We start from the raw sequence: 23159 nt of genomic DNA, 5'->3' as shown, positions 1-23159 counted from the left end.
GAATCCCATTCATGTATCACAGTAATGGATGGCCAGTTCAACGTATATCTTTGTGTTTCTCATTTCCTCATGCCTCACTTTCTAACCAATTTATTTGCCACTTTATCGCTCAGTCACTTAGCATCTTGAGGTCCTTCTGCAGTTCTTCACGGTCAGTTATATATTGTCTTTGCTTGATTCAAGAGAATCCCAGTAGAATGATCTGAAGTATAACTAGCTCAGTTTCAAGTAATAATAAGAAGAAGTGAATACTAAGGATTTTCTTGGAAGCTTCTGACTGCTAGCATTTACTTCAGCAACTCATAGAACTGATCATGCAAGTTCTATTTTCATTATTTATTTTTAATGTAAAAAGAGGAACAAAGAGAAACACATGGAACCCCAAAGATTAGAACTTTAACAGGTTGTAAACATCACTGTGAACTTTGCCTAAAAGCCTTTTGGTATCTAGTGTGACTTGGAGAACAGCTTGTATAATCCAGTATTTGATATCAATATTACATGATTTGAAGTAGCTTTCATCTGTGGAATATGCAACAAATGATAGAACCTTTAGGTGTCAAAGTGCTGTTTCAAAAGGATAAACCCATTTTTTGATTAATTTACTCTGACATAGTCAAAAAGAAGGCACAGATATATATCTTTAGATCTATATTAATCTCCTTAATAGCAACCATGTGCTCAGTTTCACATCTTGTATAAGACAGTAAAAGTTAAAACAACCTGATTAAAAATCAAAAAGGCCAAGGGGAAGTGAGAAGTTTATGCTGATGCCATTTTACACAGCTGGGAAAAACAACATTCTCCATGTTAAGGGAAGTTTCATTTTTTTATCCCTATATCTTTCCTGTTATTCCACAAATCCCACTGAAAGTGAATGTATTTAAAACATTTTTACCACTTGCATTGGCTTGCTGGTATTAAACATTCTCAGTAAATTTTCCCAGTAATTTTTCCCAGTTTTCATAGTACTCAATTTCATTAAGACCAGTCATAGTGGCAACGGCACACGGCATTGCTAGTCAGTTGAGGGAAGTGATTGTCCCTCTGCTCTGCGCTGGTGCAGCCTCACCTCGAGTACTGTGTGCAGTTCTGGGCACCACAGTACAAAAAGGATGTAAAACTGCTGGAGAGTGCCCAGAGGAGGGCGACGAAGATGGTGAAGGGCCTAGAGGGGAAGACATATGAGGAGTAGCTGAGGTCACTGGGCCTGTTCAGCCTGGAGAAGAGGAGGCTGAGGGGGGACCTCATCGCAGTCTACAGCTTCCTCACGAGGGGGAGTAGAGGGGCAGGGGACCTATTCTCCGTAATCACCAGTGACAGGACCCGAGCGAATGGTGTCAAGCTGAGGCAGGGGAAGTTTACGCTGGACATCAGGAAGAGGCTCTTCACCGAGAGGGTGGTCGCACACTGGAACAGGCTCCCCAGTGAAGCAGTCACTGCACCGAGCCTGTCTGAATTTAAGAAGCGATTGGACTGTTCTCTTAGTCACATGGTCTAAAATTTTGGGCAGACCTGTGCGGTGCCAGGAGTTGGACTTGATGTTCCTTATGGGTCCCTTCCAACTCGGGATATTCTATGCTTCTATGAATGCTTTCTCTGTAAGTATTATGCTTCAGTGACTATTGAGAGAGATCTGCTGCTGCTCTAAATTCATGTAGCTCCTTTGTTAATCACTAGTTAATGCTGCTTAAATTGGAGGGATTCATCCTACGAAACTAGGCACCTAATGAAGACTTTGACTAAACTGGCAGTCTGGATTACACAGAAATGGAGGAAGGCCTCATTGGGTTTTAATAGTCTTCCAGCAATCAAAAAACTGGCCTGGTTAATTTTACAGCTTAAAGATGCAAAAATTGGAGTTGTTGTGATCTGTAATGTAAATCACTTCTGCAGTGCCCTTGTAGATGTAAACTTTGGCCTACAGGTAGACAACACAGCTGTGTGATCTTGTGACCCCATGCACTGCCTGCATCCCCTAGGTGTACATCTTTAGCAATTTCTGAGATTTTCTTCCCCATTTTATCTAACAGTAATACCGTAATTTAAATATTCTTGCTGCTTCTGGAAACAGCTTTTCTATGAATTCTGAATACTGTACTCAGTTTTTGAACAGAAGTAGAATAAGAGAATGCAGAGCAAATCATTGCATTGTATTAAAAAGGACAGAAAGAGAAGTGCTACAGCTGAAAAAGGGACTTCATTGCACCCCCGTGTGGGATCCTTGAAGAGCCCATGGGAAAGAAGTTGTTGCTTGTTCAAGGGCGGTATGGCAAGTGGTCTCCGTTAATGTTTTTCATGTAGAATATGGAATTGAACCTTTGTCTTCAGAAATGACTAAACTTGCCTTGGATGTTTTGTATTTTTAGGCTCAGCATGTGCCACCCGACTCCTCTGGTGCCAGTAAATTACCCGTGTGGGCGGTCTGTATCTAAACGCTAGCTGTGCTGGGGTCAGCTATCGGGTTGTTTGTATTTGGCTATATGTTCCTAATTATACAGATAATCACTTGAACATTGCTTAAACTTTTACTTTGGGAATTTAGCTCTTACAAACCCTAATTTATAATGAGTTTATTTGCATTCTCTTTATTCTTTATTAATAAACCATGGTTCGGCGGTTTCAGCTGACTACTTTGATCACGGTGTCTGGTTCACAAACAGTTTCATTCCCTATTGACATTTAAAATGCGGTGTTGTGGCTATGCAAACAAGCGCACATTACTACAGTTTGAAGAATTAGCATCTCTGCTTATTGTAAAATAATAACAAATGACTCTCTCCTGCTCATATGTGGTTGTTCATTAAGTGAGCGAAGTGAGGTCATGAGTTCAGGAATCCCTCGTGGCATGACCTTGCGGTGGAACATCGGCAGTGGGTTATTGGTGCTTTATGGCATCTGTTACTATCGATTTTTCTTCTTAATTTATTTGTTTTTAAACTCCAGGAAAGAGGAAGGAAACATTTCAATAGTTCGCTTCTGGGAAACGGTAGTTTGTGGACCATTCTTCCATTGAGGGGAGAAGAGAAATAAAAAGAACAAATAAACAGAAAATTCATGGGGATCAGAGCACTTAATGAGAAACACTGATCACTGCTAAGTAAGTTGGAGTATGCCTGGACTGCTAGGTAGGTGTGTATCTGAGCCCTGAAATTTCGGTCTCTTCTATTGGACCCACCTCCTTTCCTAAGGGTTAGCAGCTTCTCATCACCTGCAATATGTAGGACTGGAATAGCCCTGGAAGAAAGTTGACCGCAGTGAAAACAGGATGCCTTATGCCACTGGAAGTTTCTTTGCTGTCCCTTTTGATCCCCCAGAGATGCCAGGCACTTGATTGAAACATCAATCCCTCTTGCTGTGGAAAGGGGAGAGAGCACCTCAGTATGCCTTCTGTAAGAGCAGAAGTAGAAATTTTTTTTTTCTTTTCCTTAGATTCAAATGCCTCCCCTTCTGTTGGAAGAAATTATTCCAGTCAAAAGCTATCTGTACCTCGAAGTAGTTTAAGGCTTGGAAATCCTGTAGGGATCAGATTCGTTTACCTGAATATACTTAATACTTAATAGGAATTACTTGGTAATTCTTTCCTCACTTGAGGCAAGAGGAACATGTAGGACTCTTTCAGCTGCATCAACGAACTGGTGTCTGACCTTTGATGTAATCTTCCTTTGCTATGGCTTCATTGTATATGCAGTGGGGAAAAATACCGAGTGCCGCATCTCATTCATAGGGGCACTTTGAAGTTAAATTCCCCATTACAAAACGTTTTCAGATCCCTGGAGGGAAGACTGTAGTACTGGAACCTGCAGTGAGGAACCATGAGGGAGAAGGAAAGTTATGTATTTGGTTATTATAATACACTTACCCAATCTACTGACTCTAAGTATAATAGTTGAGCAGAAGTGTGTTGGCTCATGATGGTTGAGGGGTGTAGAATAAGGTTGGAAGCAGGCGTTTTTCTGAAATATTCTGAAATAGAAATACTTCCTGAAAGACCTATGAGAGATAGTCTGATCCAAGACCTGGAACAAGTGTGGAGCAGGTTGGCTGTATGTGTGCTCACAAAGAAAATGTCTTTCTTCCAAAATGTGTGCCATGCTAAGCTTGTTTTCCACCACCAAGTTCACAAACCCCGTAACTGCATCCAGGTGCCTGAAGCCCTACATGCAGATATCCTCAACGTGCAGGGCTACATTTCAGTTGCTTTACAACTTCTGTAGCTGAGTGGGAAGAGCAGAAATACTGTGGACTTGTTTTAATCTCATTGCCTCATTGCTGCATATGCTTTAGTGGCTGTGAGCGGCTTCATATGTTAATGCTAAAATGAGCAATGAAACAGCATGAACAACTTAAATTTAAATCACTTAAATGATTAATGTTTAATTTGTTCTTGTAGTTAACTCATTCCCAGCGGCAGTGGCAGTGGTTCTGAGATGAGACTTGTTTGTATCATTGAATTGTGTTCGCTGCTATAAAATGCAACGGGTGCTGATGTGCTCTTGAGTAAAGAAGATCAGCGGAACTCTGCGTCTTCAAAAAGTCCGGCCTCATTGCAATACTGTTTCCTAAACTACGTAAGGAATCAGACAATGCTGTTAAAGCAGTAGGAATGACCCCTCCAGAGGCTGTGTCACAGTGCCAGTCTCCTGTAGAGCTGGGGCACTGGGACTTACTATGGACATGGCCTCGCTGCTCTGTCACGTAGCAAGGGGATCCCTCTCTTTCTACTGATTGAATATCCGTTCTAACATCAGGAAGAGGACTGCTTTCCTTCCCTTTTTATAGCAAATTCCAACTCTGTTCTTTCATTCTGTACCAGGAAATCTGGGTAGCCAGTGCGTGTGCACTGATGGGGGAAGAGCTCTCCTGCGAGTGCTCTCCAAAAGGTGTGGGTGTGACACTGCGTTCCTTAGCTCGGGAATATCACAGGGCAGGGAAATTGTGGCCTGTGGCTGCTGTGTGCTGGTGGTTTGTCTGTTTTGTCGTCCTTTTGTTATTTCTCATCTGGTTCTCAATCAACATCTACCACGTTTTAAAATTTCTGCAAAGGGCTTTAAGGCACTTCTCGTTTATTCACGCTGCACCTTGGCACGCGTTCCTCAACTCGCAGATAAATGGCCTGGAAAATTTCATGCTTGAGCAACTGCCCTTCCCTTTGTCACATATGCACATGAAACCTGGAAGCATTTCATATAATGTTGCTGCAATAAAGAGGGGTTTCATAGCCATGGAAGCAAGAGAACCATACTACTTAAGGATGATGTACTTGGAGAACAGAGGGACGAGCTGTGAAATGTGTCTGTACTGTACAGTTGCCTAAATATCCTGGGTGTTTAAGCACCCGATGTATTTATTGTATCTGTGAGAATTTCAGCTGGTACAGGGAACCTGAGGGGGGGTTTCATCATTTTTCATATTTGTTGATTAAATTATAAAGCAGACATGCTGTAAAATGAAAATAATTTATGAAACCTGTAGCTTGGCCATTTGTTTGAGATGGTGAAATCATAACAAATATGCATACTCACGAATTCGTAGGTGCTTTCAGCAGAGAAGTATCATCTGTTCTTGAGCAGGCACAGGATGACAGGTTCGTGGTAGCAATTGTAGGGACTTAAAATGCAGATCATGCCAGAAGAAAAGATGTGCGCCTGAGCTGTGGTGCCCATGGGAGCCATTTTCTTCAGTGGGTCATTTTATTTTCTAATAATTGGACGCTATCATTGATTTGAGCTGCAAGCCACCTGGTATCTTACTTAAGCACCATGTTTACTGTATTAGACCACACAGTCTTGCTCATTTGGGCAGTCTCCTGAAAGTCATCTGGTTAGCTTGTTTGAGAAGGCAACCCTTATATAAAAAAAAATAAAATATATATATATATATGCGGCTCAGTGCTCACAAAAGACAATTCCTAGCCATTTTACGTAAATTGTGGGGCTCGAGTCATTCTTAGAATGGTTTCTGCCTACACAGAATTATGACTCTTGCTCTAATATAGTAATGATAAAACAAAACAAAAATTCCTCATCTTGAAGCTTCATGTGAAATTATTCTTTTTATCTTGGTTGAACAGTTTCTCCACTGACATTAGGCCTCTCCAGTTTATGTCCTTGCAAAGAGCTGTTTTTCTTAGGGTAGAATTAAGGATGTAAAAAAAAAATCCTGGAATCAGTGGACTTTGTCACGGAAGCAAATGAACATTGCCTGACTTGATTTGGTCCAATAAATTACTAGCTTTTTGAAACCGTGATGATAGATGTGGAAAGTGATTAGCAAACTAATTAACAAGCCATCATACTTATTAATCACAGAAACACTCAGTAAGTCACCAAAAGGTTGGCTTCATGTTGCCTATGAGAAACTGCACGGTATGGTTTTGAAAACATTTTTTTAATTGAAGAGTAGGATTAGGATGGACGAGCTGAGGCAGGGGATGGCTGCAGATCTCTCACAGCTGAGTGGTTCGAGAGCTGCAGTGGCAATCAGGCCCCCAGATTTATATGGATCTAAACAACTTCAGATACGGCCAAATGAAAACTTAATAATAAAAAGGAATTCAGCTGTGAAATGAACTTCAGAAATGAGGTAAGCCACAGTTTCCCTGCTTTAAGACCTTACTGCAGCAGTCACCTCTTTTTCTTTGTGTTAGAAATCCTTATTTATGGATTTAAAAGGTGGAGGCAAGAGTAGGTGACCCAAACTCACATATGGATTAGAGGATTTTCTCTTTTTTCCCTGCTCTTGCAGTAATTTCAGGAAATAGAAAGACATAATCTTTAAAGCATAATAAACATAAATATATTCCTTTTCCAGGTATTCTGTTCTGAGGGTTGTATTGCATGAAGCAGCATTTGGTCGTTGAAATAGAAACTGCTGTGAGTAAAACTAGAAGGAATCACTGGCTTTGTCGTGCATAACACAGAGCAAATGCCTTCTCGCAGTGTGCTGTGAAGTAAAAGAAATATAATTATCAAATTGTCTCCGTGTTTGCTGAGCTGAGATGCAGCACTTACCTAATCCTACACTTGGTGCGACTCCTTCCTGTGGCTCCCGCAGGCTCTCAAGGTCAGTTGCATTCATTTGATGTTAATGGGCTTTGCAAACCAATGCAATCGATATCAGCTCACGCGCTTATCTACTGCCAAGGAGTTCCCCGTACGATTTCTATTCAATTTTACTTTTCCTGAGCTAGTTTAATGCAGAAACAATACATCTCGTAGAAAAACAGATGAGAAAAGAAACTATCATGGACTAATTTGCAGCGGTTATCTCCCTGTTATTTCCCATTCTGACAGCGTGCATCTGTTTAATGCTATGCACAGTACCCTTATATACAAAGAACAAAAACGGGCAGTCGATGCTGCCAGACCACTGCATGTTGGCCGTGTTCATTCTTCGAGTTACCTGGCAACTGCTGCAGATGGTCTTAATTAAAAGTGCCGTGAATCTTTTTAAAAAGAGGTTAATGGTCTCAAATACCAAACCCCCAAGTTCATTCTCTGGGCCTGACACTTGGCCAAATAGGCTGAGAGAGGACTAACTTTTAGAGGATATTATGCTCCAACTTGCATGGGCTTTGTCAAATAACCAAATCATACATTCGGTTTAATTTTTGTTTGCCAGCTTTACGCAACGTTGCTCTTCTGCAGCAAGCCGTTTCCTACAGAAGAGGCCTTCTTGGCTTGCAGTTTCATCTGCAAGAACTGAAAGAGTCGGATAGGATGGAGTAGGGGCTAAGGATGTTTCCCTTGGAGGATTTGCTTGTATGCCTATATGAACATACTACTGTAAAAGCTTCATTACAGGTCTTTATCATTTGTGCCTTAAAACAAGATATTTGACTCAAGGGTGCAGCTCGTACTAACGCTGTGCGTGGGCATTTGGTCACTGCTCGGAGGGAAATGTACCATCTGCTGAAGCAAAAACACTTCCTGCAGGTTTTCTTGATGGTCTCTCATGCATGTAATAACTCAGTCCAACTCTACTTAGTACAGCAGATCTAGTGGGATCTGCAGGTCGTAGCCTGTAGCAATCCTCCACATCCATGTAATTAAAAACTAAACATTTATATTGTCTGTAGTTTCTAGTCACAACGGAGGTGTCGCGTTTTCCCTTTCCCTGGTCTGTCATTTCTGGCAGTTTCTAAGAACCTCTCAGCCAACCTAATTAAATAATCAAGGCTGCTGCTTCCCTCTCCATAGCTTATTTTGGTGCATTTGTTCTCATTCCTTTATCCGTTATTTTCCAGAACTTAACAAAGCAGTAAAAACAGTAATTAGTGCTCTTTAATTGGTTATAAATAATAATATAACAGACTTACTGTCAAAATAACAACACAAAGCAATCTGCTCTTTGAGAATCTTTCAGGTTCCTAGCATTAAGGCGTTCAAAGTGGTAAATTATATTACAGTAATTAGCTTCAGAAAACACACACTGTCAATATATTTTATCCTGACGCCTGTCACAAGCTAAATGCACGTCTCTTTCAGGTCTGGTTGCTGGTCCTTATTCTCCTGCTGTATAGCACCGATTGAATCATCGCATCTTCCTGCTTTGTATTTGGACCACTTGCTGTGTACCCGACTCATAATCTGTTTTTCCTCAGCTTCGCGATCCCGGCACGACGTTATCAGTCCCGCCGCAGTGTTGCTAGCCCGTTTTCTTTGTCTGCAAAGGGACTTGTCTCCTGCAGCGGGTACATTATTAATGAAGCTGCTAAAGGGAAAAAAGCTGCCTGGCCGTGTAGGGCGGCAGAGGTACCTGGGGAAGGCAGACGGGGAAGTTCGGGGAGCCCCAGGCGGTTGGCACGGGGTGCAGATGGTAGGAAGGCACAGACAAGTGACCTCCAGGTTTCCCCCAAGATGATTTTCTGCCCAAGGGCAGGACAAAAGGGTGCTTTCCAACAGCAACGAGAGAATTAAAACAGATGGGTAGGGTATGCGACAGGAGCTCGTGGCAGTGAAGATTCACACTTCACAGATAGCGATAGTTTAGCATTTTTAATCTTGTTATTCTTGCTCAAGCCCTGGAAAATTGACAAAAATGTATTTTGGAATCTCCCCTTCATTACAAAATGAATAGAAAAGCATCAGGGAAATGCACGTAACGTTGTTTTCCTGCATACTGGTTTAGATGCTGTGTAGCGTTAATGTGTTTTATTGACATCCAGCATTCTCTGTGATTCATAAGTAATGATGAGGTAATCTAGAGACGGGTCTCCTTCCACCCGCCCAAAAGTGACAAATACAACCTTTGGCAGAATCCTCAGCTTGCTCATTTGCCATAAAACCCTTGAGAAATCTCTCATGTACATGAGACACAGCTGCAACAAACAGCTACATTTCTTTCCTTTTTTTTTTGGAAAGAATGACAGTGCTTGCTGAATTATTTAATGCTATAGGGATCTTATAAATTTATATATTGGTAAGGTGATAAGATTTGACATGTTTGAAGGTGTTTTTTTAGTGTGAAAGCATATATGATAGCTTATCATGGTGTACTAGGAATAATAAAAAGAGGAGGGGGCTTTTTCCCCCCTTCATCGCTCCTGTTAGTGCTAACACTGACTCACTAGTCTTTTTGGCTTTTATATGGGGGCGAGGGGAACACAAGTCATCAGTAAGTGGCAGCTGAAGGCATAATCTAAGGTTCGAGCTGTTTCGTTTTTCTCAGCACGCTGATTCAGGAGGAAACGTGCCTCAGAGGGTTGGCTCAGCTCTTTGCTTTTCAGGGTAAGGTAGCCAGAGGTACCCTACTGCAGTGGGGTTTTATTCTCAGTACTGAAGCTAAGATTTTGTTGGCTCGATGTGAATATCCAGACTGTCTTGGCATGCTTTCCAAGGCTGCTTGAAGCCGCAGTCAGTGTCCTGACTCGTCCATGGAGGCATGCGCTGTCCTTTTCTCCCCCAGCCCTGGCAGCGTCTGGGCGTCAGTAGTGCCACAGGTATTTGCAGATATGCAGGTGCCTTGTTTTTTTAAAAAGGAAGTTATTTCTCTTTGGAATTTGTATACAAATATTTACTTGAGTTTTTTTTTTTTTTTACAAAAGATTTTGTCAAACTGAGTGTGAGACGGTTGGATTTGAAATTACAGAAGAAATACTGACTCAAGGAGAGGGTGTGTGCTCTGTGGTGCTGACTGTGGCAGAATGCCCCCGGCACGCAAAAAGGAAAGACCTAGGAGGGCAGTTTCGACCCAATGGATTAGTATCACAGTATCACAGATTTCTAGGTTGGAAGAGACCTCAAGATCATTGAGTCCAACCTCCGACCTAACACTAAGTACTCCACTAAACCATATCGCTAAGCTCTACATCTAAACGTCTTTTAAAGACCTCCAGGTGACTCCACCACCTCCCTGGGCAGCCCGTTCCAATGCTTAATAACCCTTTCGGTAAAGAAGTACTTCCTAACATCCAACCTAAACCTCCCCTGTCGCAACTTTCGCCCATTCCCCCTCGTCCTGTCACCAGGCACGTAGGAGAACTGACCAACCCCCACCTCTCTACAGCCTCCTTTAAGGTACCTGTAGAGAGCGATGAGTTCTCCCCTGAGCCTCCTCTTCTCCAGGCTGAACAAGCCCAGCTCCCTCAGCCGCTCCTCGTAAGCCTTGTTCTCCAGACCCCTCACCAGCCTCGTTGCCCTTCTCTGGACTCTCTCGAGCACGTCCATGTCCTTCCTGTAGCGAGGGGCCCAAAACTGAACACAGTACTCGAGGTGCGGCCTCACCAGAGCTGAGTACAGGGGCACAATCACCTCCCTAGACCTGCTGGCCACACTGCTTCTTATGCAAGCCAGGATGCTGTTGGCCTTCTTGGCCACCTGAGCACACTGCTGGCTCATTTTCAGCTGCCTATCAACCAATACTCCCAGGTCCCTCTCGGCCAGGCAGCTTTCCAACCACTCATCTCCCAGCCTGTAGCTCTGCTTGGGGTTGTTGCAGCCCAGGTGCAGGACCCGGCACTTGGCCTTGTTGAACTTCATACAGTTGACCTCAGCCCATCGCTCCAGCCTATCCAGATCCTCCTGCAGAGCCTTCCTGCCCTCGAGCAGATCGACACATGCACTTAGCTTGGTGTCATCTGCAAACTTGCTGAGGGTGCACTGGACGCCCTCATCCAGATCATCGATAAAGATATTAAAGAGGACCGGCCCCAGTACCGAGCCCTGGGGGACACCACTAGTGACCGGCCTCCAACCAGATTTGACTCCATTCACCACAACTCACTGGGCCCGGCTATCCAGCCAGTTTCTAACCCAGCGAAGCGTACGCCAGTCCAAGCCCCGAGCAGCCAGTTTCTTGAGGAGAATGTTGTGGGGAACGGTGTCAAAAGCCTTACTGAAGTCAAGGTAAACCACATCCACAGCCTTCCCCTCATCCACCAAGCGCGTCACTTGGTCATAGAAGGAGATCAGGTTCGTCAAGCAGGACCTGCCTTTCATAAACCCATGCTGAAAAAAACATAGTAAAACATCTCTGTATTTTTCACATAAAGGACTTTCTCAATGACGCTGTTATCGGGATGCTCAGTGCTGTGTATGTGCGCAGATGGGTTAACACAGGCAAAACCTAGTGAGCTGCGAGCATCAGAGGTGACTTGAGTGAGGTGGATGGAGACGTTCCCTCTTGGTGGGTTTGCTTTCCCCATGTTGTAGCACAGATCGCAGCATAGAGGACGTCGCTGAGAAATGCAAACGCCTCCTGAAGTGGACTCCTCGTTTCAAGTGTTGATTCCCTTTGCCCTCACCACACGCGTGCTGTGTCACCTAACCGCAGGTTTTATTTGCTTGTAAAATATGTCAGTTACCTAATAAAACTGCTCTAATGGGGTTGTACATTGGTTACGTGAGCTCCTCTTGCTAAAGGTTATGGAGCAGGGAAGTGTGTATATCCTTCGTGCCCACCCCACAGAAGTCTTGCTGAAACAGATACCTGAGAGATGTCTCGGCAGCTAATTTTTGCAGTTGTGAACAATCTGTGTATCACAGCTGGATACTTATCTCATGGCTAACTGCGTCTGTAGCTCTTGCTTGGTTGTACTCGCAAGCCCGTGAAACGGCCAGAGATGAGCAGTTTGTTATGTAAACGGGTTAGGCTGTAGCTGCAGGTGGATACTGAGCAATAAAAGGGGATTTAAGTTGCCAGCTTCTTCCCAGTGACCCTGTAGGTGGGCGTCTGGCGGTCTCTTTGGCGAGGGGCATTTTCTGCATCCTCGGCGCAGGGCGGTCACTGATGGGAAGGGACCAGCTGCCCTCTGCTGGGTGCTGCAAGAAGTAAGGAACTGCTCATTTGCACAGCTTCACATCGTGCTGGGAAATTACACAGCTAGCTGTAATCCACTTTCGCTAAGCTGTCCCAAAGCTCCCAAGTTGCTCTTCTGTGTTTCATCATGCTGACTTTTTTGAAAAATGCATTCAACTCATTGAATGTGCTAACGAAAAAGAGGAGAAAAAAATAAAAGGCACCGGGTGCCTCCAGTGGAGTTTCAAACTTTCAAACACTTGTAAATCTGAAATGAAATCTGGGTATTTCCACGTTTCAGCTAGACGTATTGATGGCGATCTGATACAGCACGGAAGGGTGAGTTTCGGAAGTGTTTCTGGATTGAGGAGCATTGTGTGCTGCTGGAGGTACGAGCATTGTACCAATGTATGCAGCAGAAACCAACCCAAAGGCGTGGGCACGGTGAGCTGTTGGTGTGAGTGGCGGGCATGTACTGCGTGCAGAGCTTGGTGAGATGCCACTGGGAACGACAGGCAGTCAAAAACTAAAAATCAGGTAAAAGAGGAAGAGTGGCTTAAGGCTTGGGTAAATATTAAAATACTAAATATTATTAGTTGGAATGTTTTTTTTAAGGGAAGGAGTTTTCCTTCAGGAGGCAGCCCATGCTGGTTCTCCTCTTCCAGCGGTGCTCCAGACTCAGATCCCAGTGGCTGAGATGGATTTGAGGTGAGGACAGAATTAGCTTTATACTGCACTCGTCAGATACAACCTAACAACAAAAGGAGTGTAATTTTTAAGGCCTGGCCCCACGGAAGGCAGCCCAGCTGGATATCCCGCTGTCAAGCGGGTTGAGCAGACAGCCGTGGCAGCAACTGAAGTTAAATAGCTATTTTAGTTCCCCCTTTACTAAAGTCAATGAAATCACTGTTAAATGGCTTCTGTAACCTCTTTTCTTCCTCAGCCTTTCGCAAATGAGCATGGCCATGTTTGTTCTGCAGAAATTCTGGGGTGGAGCCCAGGACTCGTCCTGTCCTGTGGGTGCTCTGGCCGTGGTCGAGCCAAACCCGAGGACTTCCTACAACAGAGGCTGAGCATCTCCCTGCCTGACCTGCTGGGCACGGCGTGGAAGATGTGGCGCCTTAGAAGAGAAGAGAGAGCTTTAGCTGTGAAACATGGTGGATTGGGTCTCCTGAGTGTCCTAAGGGTGGTGGTGGAAGGCAGCTCCTTTCTTCACTGGATGCAGCTGCATGTCCCGAGTCCCTGCACCTCAGGGACCTGCGGTGGTTCCAGTTTCACCATAGATCTCCACAAAGGCGTGAAATCCCAGCGACGCTAAATGATAAACGTTTTCTTTTTTTCCCCTCTTGCATATTATTGGAGAAAAGCTATGAAGCAAACGATGTAAAATGAATAGCTGGGGTCTGTGGTTAGCTATTAGACTTGCAAAGACTTGTTTTACATAGAAGATGGAAGAATCGGGGGCTTTTCTGAATGGATCTTACCTCTTCCTTATCTTCTAGCAGTGTTGTTTGTATTTAGTTTTAGTTCAGCTGATCTCAGAAGAGATCTCCTAGCCATCCCGTTAAAGCAGTGTCTGTAACATACTGCTAGGCTTGCCTGAACCGACGCGCACTGTTTGTGTGCTGCTGCACCTATAGGGCTAGATGCAGGAATCTGTGCAGCGGTCCGTAAAGATGCGAGACTGGTAATACCTTTATAGGATGAACGCTCGTCTGTGTGGGGATGATGGAGCATTTGCCAATAGCAGCACACGTGTTTCTTGTCTATACCTAGGGGAGGGTTGTTAATGATGCAGTCATTTCCTCCTCTTAGTTCCCAGGACAGAAGTTAATGACTAGCAAATAGCATCGCAGGGGAAAGTGAATGTAGCGTTCCTGCTCTGTGTGTGCCTGTTGGGAATCCCATATAAAGCTATTGTGTCAAGCTAATTTGATAAATACTTAAAGAAATTGGACATCAGGAAATTATGGTGTGTTTTTAATGCCTTTGCGGAACAGAAAGTGAACTGTTTTTTCAGCAGGCAGTGGCCATTATTGAGAATCTCAGTAAAGGACCTGGGGAAACATAGAGCTTTTCTCGGCTGATGTTAACTGCTTCCCCTGCTCCCTGCTTTCACAGCAATAAAGTACAAGCCTTAAAGGAGACTTCGCATGAGTATGCAGACAAAAGTCTGGATAGCACCCTCCCCTCCAAACCCTGCATTAGTAGCGGTCACCTACACCTGGAAGCTGAAGTTGCCCTTTCTGAAAATGTCAAACATTCTGGGCAATGACCTAGGCTCCTCTGTTTCAGGGTTTCGAAAATAACTTGCAGGGTAATTCACTTTTTCCTGGGGGGGAGCGTGGGGAGGATGTTTTAGCAGTAGTGTGTTAAACTCAATTAAAGGAGCGATAGTCATAGTATCAGTTTGTGGTATATCATGAAAGACAGTCCACAAGAAGCATTATAGCAAACAGCCAATTAAAAAACCTAATTTTTCCTCTAAACATGTGCAAATGAATGCAACCAACTAATTGGTTTACAGCAACAATAACAAAATGAGAGATGTTTCTTCTCTCTCAGTTCCTATTTAATGGTGCTGTCATTTAAGTTTTCCATCCAAATGTCTGGAAAAAGATGAACCAGGCAGGGACTCCTGTGAATGCTTTATTGCCAGATGCTATTCCCATGAGGCCGGATTCATAATGCGGATTTTATGGCAATACAGGTCTTAGGGCAATTCAGATGTCTGGCAATTAAAGGTAAGGATTGCATGTGATCTGGGATATCAGCTAAATGCTCTGCCTTTATAAACCCGCTTTCTCTTCCTGAAGTTGGCTTATATGGGAAGAGTAATGTTTATGTTGGGTATTAGGCACAGTTTGTTGCTATATGCCTTTTTTATAACAGGCAAATGCACAGGGCAGGATTACAGATGTTCTTGGCTGTTAGGCTGAGTGTGCTTTGTAAACGTGCAGTTGAAAGAAAGAGTACTGGTTAAAAATGGATGCAGGAGAGAAGGACTGGGCTCTTCATCAAGCAGCAGACTTGAACTTGAATCGATGTTTGTGTGTCTGCTCTTCGCTCTGGTTTCTGGTGGTTGAACTAGAAGGAGCCAGGTCTCAGCATCCTGTCAAAGTTAATTGGGGGTGGGGAAATAAGCAACGCAACTGCTACTGAATTCTAGACACTCAGAAGGGAAAAATCATATGCAATGACATTTTTCATATTTACGAACACTTGAGTTAACACAACAAGCAAAGCCAAAACGTGTTTCTCAATCGTTTAGATTCCTTCTGTTCTCACATGGAAACAGAAAACATGCAAACACCACAATAAGTTGTTTAAAAGCAAATGCTCAGAGATGAGTAGAAAGCAGATGTTTGTAACTTGTCCAGTGTGACTGCAGTGTGTTTTCCAGGATTGTGGTGTTTCTTTTACTGCTAGGTACCATTTCACCAACAAATTACGATTGCAAGCCCTTTAGTCAGTGCCTTTTGTTCAGTGAGGACGCTTGTGAATAAATATATGCGGTATTAGTCCTGCTCTGAAGCACACGTATTGCTCTACAGCAAGCATTTCCAGTGGCTTTCAGGTAATCTGTTACATCAACAAAATGGGAAGTGTTTGCAGAGAAGGGAGGCTGAAAGCTGCCGATAGAATAACTTGCGACTGCTTCCAAGAAGTAGCTAAACAGGAAAATAGATTCAGGGGCAATAGATAGACCTTCGCTTTTTGTGGTTGTTGGACCCGATTCCTATTTGCTCCAGTGGGTTATAAAAAGCCTCTCTTTCTTTTTGCACCATCCGAGAGCCGCAGGTACCTCTGAACCACACAGCGAGCTGCTTGCGCTTCATCTGCTCTGTACTGGAAAGGAGAAGAAGGAGCCAACCCTGCTGGCATCTAAACCTATGGCTTCAGGGTGTTTTTTTTTTTCTCTAGATCAGACCACTGAGCCATTCCTTCTGGTTATTTAACCAATTTTATTTGAAGAAGAACACGTGAGTGCAAATATGATGGCTAGGCGTACTTGATGTTGGGAACTGTGCGTTTCTGTCGCTGCAGAGTTGTTTCACTTTGCTTTTGAAGGGGTAGCAACGTGTTAGTTAGAAATGCCTTACAGTTGCTGGCAACTGAGGTTTTGGGTACTCCTTTCCACTGTGAATCGTTTTGATCAGCACAAGGCTTGCTGTCCTCCTCAGGTACCTTCAGCACAGCTGCAGGCCTGCCATCTCCCCCAGCGCTTGGAGTAGACCAGGAGCTCTGTGGGCGATCCGGCCGTGGGATGGTTCCCCAGCTGTACTGAGCACTGCTGGCCTGTTTGGCATCTGCTCAGAGCAGGTTGGCTACAGTAAATCGGCATGGTTTTGTGATGGGGGGGAAAATGTCAGTGACAAATAAGCCGGGTCTGCATTCACATCGCTTGTCTGATCCAGCGCGGAGCTTTGCTGTGCTCAGTGTGAACGGCCAGAGGCAAAAGCAAAAAGGCTCCTGAACTTTGAAGAAACCTGTCTTTTAGTCCTTCAAAGGTTTTTTTTTTAATTATTATTTTTTATTCTTTCTAGAGCAGCTAGTCTTTTTAATGCCAAAACCATTGGCCATATGTATATATTTGGTTTTATATTCCTGGTGATAGTTTCCAAAAATAATAAATATTGAGCAGAAAAAATAAACTGCCTCAAGCATGCCTATCTCCCTGCAGAAAATAATTTGGGAACGTTTTTCATTATGCAGCAACGTATTCAGAAAATACCTTTGTGGCATGCTCCCTTTTGCTGTAAATAATTATTGATATTTCAGTCGCTGAGGTCCCGCTGTTTGCCTGTAGCTGTAGGGTATCATTTGTAATTTTCTGACAACAGGGGGCAGAATGAGTTTATGTTTTAAAGGAAGAAAAATCATTGTCAGAGAGGAGTCAATGACTTTTTTTTCCTAAATGTAAGCTTCATCTTATTGAAAGAGATAATACCAAGTACTTCTGCGTTTAAATCTGCTGTGCAGAACCTGTAGAGGTCTAAGCGTTTCAAGAGCTCAGTTGCTATCTTAGATCCTCTTTTATTAAGCAGATAAGGCAGTTAATCTATAAGTTTGTATTTATTTAGGTTGATTCAAAATCTTTTTTATTAACTGTTTATTTAATTTTAGCCACCCAATATGGCTCTGGCAAGCTCTCAGCATACTTCTGGCTGCCTTGACTGTCTAAAGAGACTTTTGGCAGGGTCCTAGGTCTGGGATTTGCACGCTTTTTCCATCCTAACAAGCATGCTTGAGGCGCCTAACCATACTTAGAAAATAAAAAAGGAACAAACTTCACTTAACCATGAAAGGAGTAGGAAGGGAATCTGTTGCTTCCATTATTACCTCTGCACGCCTTGGTCTAATTTTGACTTTGATGCTGAAGAAATGGCAACCTGACTTCTATTGCACTTAAAGGTACAAAAGCATCCTAAACTGTCTGTAATAATTACTTCATTTCTTTTAAAGAAGAAAAACAACTTTGAGGGTTTGGATGAAGTGTTTTTCAAATATTCATGGTTATCTAACTAGGTAACACATGGCTTCCAGAACAGACTGGAATCCAACTTAATACGTTGTGAATCTTTTTATTTTTCTCCTAATGATTAGCCGCCTACTGTGTATTCAATGCTACTGGCCCGAGTTTCTTATTGATATGTAGGAGAACCATTACCTAGGGAAAATATTTGCAGGTCTCATCAGAGCTGCAAATAACAGGTCAGTTACAGCTCAGTACCTAAGAGAGAGCATACTCTTGAATTTTCTTAGTGTTGGACTTGGGTTTCCCGATGATGTTAGAGTCAGAGCACAGACGGCTTTGTTTTTAGCTGACCCGAACTGAATTATCAGTGGCACTGCTAAGCTGGTGGCTAAGGGCAACCTTCATTTAGAATACGACGTTGGAAACTCCATATACGTTCTTTATATGGAAATGTTTATACAGTGTAAACTTCTGCTTAGCAAAGCAACTCTTTTTCATCTGGACAGTCTCTCCATACAATGCATCATGCCAGACAATAGATGAAGTGTTTTAATGGTGGTAAGCAGTGTGCGTGCGTATGTATATACATATAAAAATATATATACGTATATTTATATATATATGTATACACACACACATGTGAAATGTCCTTTCATTTCCTGCCTTTTAAGGGGAGATTGTATCGTGGAGCTACCTACCACCAGTAGGACGTTTAGCTCCTGCACTTGAATGCCCAAGAACTCATTTTTTTGGAGACAGATTGTTTACATGTTACGAATGGGACAATCTATTCCTTACAAGTCGCAATTAAAATGCGCAGGTTTTGCTAGCGTTGCAAAAAATGAGTGGGATGTTGCTTGGGGAAATGGCGATAGTGTGTGCAGTAGCTGTTTAAAAGTACTGCTGCTCGTCATGAGCTCCTAAAGACAGCGGTCATCCAATGTATAAACTCGCCTGTTCTCTGCGTAGTGACAGAGACAGCATTTTCCTAAAATAAGTTTTACTGTTTTGAATGGCTGCAAATAAAAATTGCAGACATCTTTGTCTACAGATGTGATCAAAAAGTCTTTCCTAAAACTACTTGTTGTGCGGTGCTTTTGGGGATGAAAGGAAGACTGAGACGGCACAACAGAATGTGCTTTCTGTAACATCTATAATTGCGATGCCTATGATTTAGTGTAGATTATGTTCCAGTACTGCCTAGCGAGGAGGAAGTACAGATGGAAGCAGCCGCTTCCCCTGCCCACCGCCTGCAGTGCCCAGGCCTGGGCCCTTTCTTCGTCCCACAGTAAGAAAGCATCGAGGGGTGCGACACAAGGATGGGCCTAAGCCTTTTATGCCTGCTTAAGGATTTCCTTGAGCAGGAATCACAGAATCATAGAATGGCCTGGGTTGAAAAGGACCTTAAAGATCACCTAGTTTCAACCTGCCTGCACTGGGCAGGGTTGCCAACCACTAGAGCAGGCTGCCCGGAGCCGCATCCAGCCTGGCCTTGAATGCCTCCAGGGATGGGGCATCCACACCCTCCTTGGGCAACCCCTTCCAGTGCCTCACCACCCTGAGTGAAAAACGTTCTCCTCATTTCCAACCTGAATCTCCCCTGTCTTAGTTTAAAACCATTCCCCCTTGTCCTATCGCTACCAACACAAGCAAACAGGCGTTCCCCCTCCTGTTTATACGCTCCCTTCAAGTACTGGAAGGCCGCAATGAGGTCTCCCCGGAGCCTTCTCTTCTCCAAGCTAAACAAGCCCAGTTCCCTCCCTGCAGTTTCTGCATAGGAGAGGTGCTCCAGCCCTCTGATCATCTTAGTGGCCCTCCTCTGGACCCGTTCCAGGAGCTCCACATCCTTCTTGTGCTGGGGGCCCCAGACCTGCACGCAGTACTCCAGGTGGGGTCTCACAAGGGCAGAGCAGAGGGGGACAATCACCTCCCTCTGCCTGCTGGCCACCCCTTTTTTAATGCAGCCCAGGACCGCTTCTAACAGCAAGTTCGGTAGCTGAAATGATGGCAGGCAAGCAAGGTCACGCTGGTTATTTAGTGCGTATGGAAGAGTTGCCTTGTCTCCCAGTTCTTCAGCTTCCAGGCCAATATTAACTTTGTCCTGGAAGTGTTCTCTTATTTTGTCTTGTTTTATTGATGCTCTTATTGGCATGGTAATTCAAAATAAACGTGGCTTACGGATATCTGCTGTAGGTACTGCATTGTAAGTGTAAATAGTTAGTGTTGGTTCTGTGGAGCTGTGGTCATTAACTTCTACCCCTGTTATTGTACATTCAGCTCTGAGTGTTTTTAATTCAAAAACAATACTACATGAAAAACTTGTTTTAGAGCATTAATTTGTCACTAAATATTAACTGACCTAGCTGTGAATTTTGAACGTATGCCATTCCAAACGCTTCCAAAATGCAGTGTGTATTTTTGCTTTTGAAATAGAAATGCCAAGTGCAACTAGAGGAAACGGATGGTTTTATTTTTAGCTGCTCGGTGCTTCTTCTCACAAGCTTCCTCCTGAGAAAGACTAGAGAAGTTCTCAGCAACCTTTAGCAGAGACAGGAATGATACTGTGTGAGAGAAGCTTCTATGTTTGCTGTTGATCTCTTACCTATGGCATTACCTTATGTTGGGCTAATACTAAAAATAAACAAAAACTTTGCCGACAGTCACAGGTGAAGTCAATAACCCACAGTTTGGGTACCACCTGGTTGTGTATTTGTGCATTTTTGATGAATCCACCATTGGCACTCTGTTGTGGGCATGGAGTGGCCGTGGTACCCATCTTTCTGGGTAGCAGGGACAGACAAGTGTCTTCCAGTGACATGGGAAGGAAAAAAAAGGGGCATTGCTGTGCATAACTGAGAAAAATTAGTTAAGTCATTAAGAAATCTTTCCTGAAGTTCTGTCTGAACTTCATTTTTTTGAACTTCAACCTCCATGCCCATATGTTAAGCAAGTTTTTACCTTCCTCAGGGCTTGCATGCAATTTCAGTAGTTGCTTCCTTGGTCGGCTTGCAGTGGCACGTAGGAAGATACAACTACATGCCTGGGGTTTTATCAGAAAATAGGTTGAGATTCAGGAACAACTTATTAGGGGAGAGAGAACTCACTATGTGGGCAAACTGGATAGGCTGAAGGGGGCTCCAGGATGGTGCTGGGGCATTTCCAGAGTTTTGTTCATCAGCTTCTGACCAGCTGTCACAGCACTCTCATGAAAGGGGATTCTCTTGTGAAGGTATTCCTAGAATTCTTTCACAGTCCATAAAATATACCACCTACGGACTTAGTGTTCCCCTGGAATACGGAGGGTGCTTGCCATTTCTCTTGGACGCCACTGAATTGAACTTGCTCTTGCTCGTGGGAGGTATGGACCTCACCGTTTTCGTTTTGACCTTCAAAAAGTCAGTATTCAAAAAAATGAGAGGCAAAAATAGTCTGTTTCAGTGGCCTAATATGGGCACGTATATTATTCATTCAGCAAAATAAGTGGTAAATTCCAGTTAAAGCAAGCACCTGTTTCTCTGTCCCTTCAACGCCGGGCTGGCTTTCTGCTGTTTTTATTCCTTTCCCACTGTGTGGAGGGCCTGACTGTATAAATAGGGGCTGCCAAGAAAAACAGCCTACAAAAGGTATTAATGCTCTTCTCCACAAGCTATCGGCCCCTCGAATAAGCCTCATTAGGAACACGCAACGCAACCCAGGAGCAGTAACGGAGGGGAGCAGAAGCATGTACGTGGGTTTGCGTTAGGTGCATCTCCCGGGGGGGTCAGGGAGCAGCCTGGGACCCGCGGGCTCTGGGCGCGAGGTGAACGGGAGCGCTATGTAAGGCAAAGTCCTCGCGGTCGCCCTGCTGGCGAGGGGAGCTGGCTCGCCTTGGAGCTCGACCAGCCTTCAACGTAAGCTGCAGCACGCGAGTGCAGTGGGGGAAAAAACGCGCTGCCTCTGCCAGGTCTCCTGCTGCAGCGAAAGGAATATTCCCCCCCCCCCTCCTGTGCCCTGCTCCGTGCTCTATCTTTTTAACAGCTTCATTTCCTTTCTTTTCAGCAGATCTCTTGGTGAAATGCTTTCCATCAGTTCAGGCTATTTTTATCCCCTTATCACAGCTAAATAGTTCCCTGGCTGTGCTGCCGGGGCTGGTGTGCCCGTGGTGGGCAGTGGGTACGGGCACGTGGGAGGGCAGGGGCAGGGCAGGGTGCTGCTTTCGGCAGCTTCCGATAACGCCAAACCAGCTCCCACCTCGGCAGGATGGTGCTGTGCAAATAAAAACAAGGCCCAGACCCCCCCCCCAAATCTACCAGTTTTTACAGATTTTTTTTTGCCCTGCAGTTATTGTGCGGAGATGATGCCTCTTATCAAAGCACACGGAAGGACAAGATTGGAGTAGAGTGGGTGGAGGCTGTGGTGTGGACTTTTTTTTACCTACAGATTCTGATGTTTATTCTAACAAAATGAGTATAAACAGGTGGGGACCAAAAATCCTATGCTGTGCACAGCAGGAGTGTGCAAGCTCCGGTACCTGTTATTTAAGTGTTTCCAAGCATGTGATCTACGCTTGCCAATTCACGTGATATTTGTTATGATGAGTGTATTCGAACTTGGTCTTTCCAGTCCTATTATTTTCAGGGTTTTTCCATGCACAGGGAAAGTAATTATTTCACCACATCCCTTTTGGGAGGACTTTCTACCAAGACTCCCTGGGAGCACTTGTTCTGCTTTCTTACTGAGGCTGACTGAATTTTTAATCCCTTGGAAATTGTATAGGTGTGTGGAGGAGGGAATTCCATAGGTGTCTCTGCACCTCACTGAAACTATTGGTTCACTGTCTAGAAAGCTTTTTGCAGGAAATGGGATCGTGTTCCCTAGATTTTAGGCAAACTCAATACGTTAAGCAGTAGCAGAGCAGATAGTGAATTAAGAAAATGCATATGATATGTCAAACTGCTATGTAAAGGGAAGAAAATATATGTTCACTATTGGAATTTCTTCCCCAAAAGCTCCCTTTTACTGTTAAGGCTTAAGTTGAAATGGAAATGCAGTAGCTGTACGACTCTCACGCATTACATTTATTTTGTAGTAAAGGCATTTTACTCATTTCTGTTACTGTTCGTCCTTAGGTTGTTTCCTGTATACGCTATATTAATTTCTTAATTTACATATTAACAACATTGTTAATTTACATAGAAGATAACTCAAGAAATGCTAACTGGTAAGTTAGCAAGTCTTTCTTTATATTGATATATAAAATCAAGTCAGTCCACGTGTACGTGTGTATATTGCTCAGTTTGCCAGCTTAGAAATTATCCTTGCACGCTGCCCAGACACCCGGCAGCTGTAAATGGTCGTGTTCTTCCCTCTCCTGTAGCACATCTCCGCTGTGATGCAGTCCCACCACAGAGAAAGGATGCTGAAGTTCACGAATTTTGTCATCAATGTGCACGCAGTGAGC

General features: G+C 43.9%; 1 protein-coding gene and 1 long non-coding RNA gene across 3 annotated transcripts in view; both read left to right on the top strand.

Moving 5' to 3' along the window:
* The window catches only part of LOC106033878 (uncharacterized), a 33140-nt gene extending 11261 nt beyond the window's left edge, over positions 1 to 21879 (top strand). For both annotated transcript variants that reach the window (XR_010831685.1, XR_001205621.3), the window contains exons 2-4: positions 6814 to 7065; positions 8490 to 12948; positions 13184 to 21879. This is a non-coding gene — a long non-coding RNA (uncharacterized lncRNA). The remainder of the gene's footprint in view (positions 1 to 6813; positions 7066 to 8489; positions 12949 to 13183) is intronic.
* The window catches only part of NAV2 (neuron navigator 2), a 422583-nt gene that overhangs the window by 92757 nt on the left and 306667 nt on the right, over positions 1 to 23159 (top strand). The gene's annotated exons all lie outside the window — the stretch shown is intronic.

The sequence above is a fragment of the Anser cygnoides genome, chromosome 5 (assembly GCF_040182565.1).
Source record: "Anser cygnoides isolate HZ-2024a breed goose chromosome 5, Taihu_goose_T2T_genome, whole genome shotgun sequence".
In the NCBI taxonomy this organism is placed as follows: Eukaryota; Metazoa; Chordata; class Aves; order Anseriformes; family Anatidae; genus Anser; species Anser cygnoides.
The sequence above is the reverse complement of the archived record's forward strand: the minus strand, read 5'-3'. Positions and strand labels throughout refer to the sequence as shown.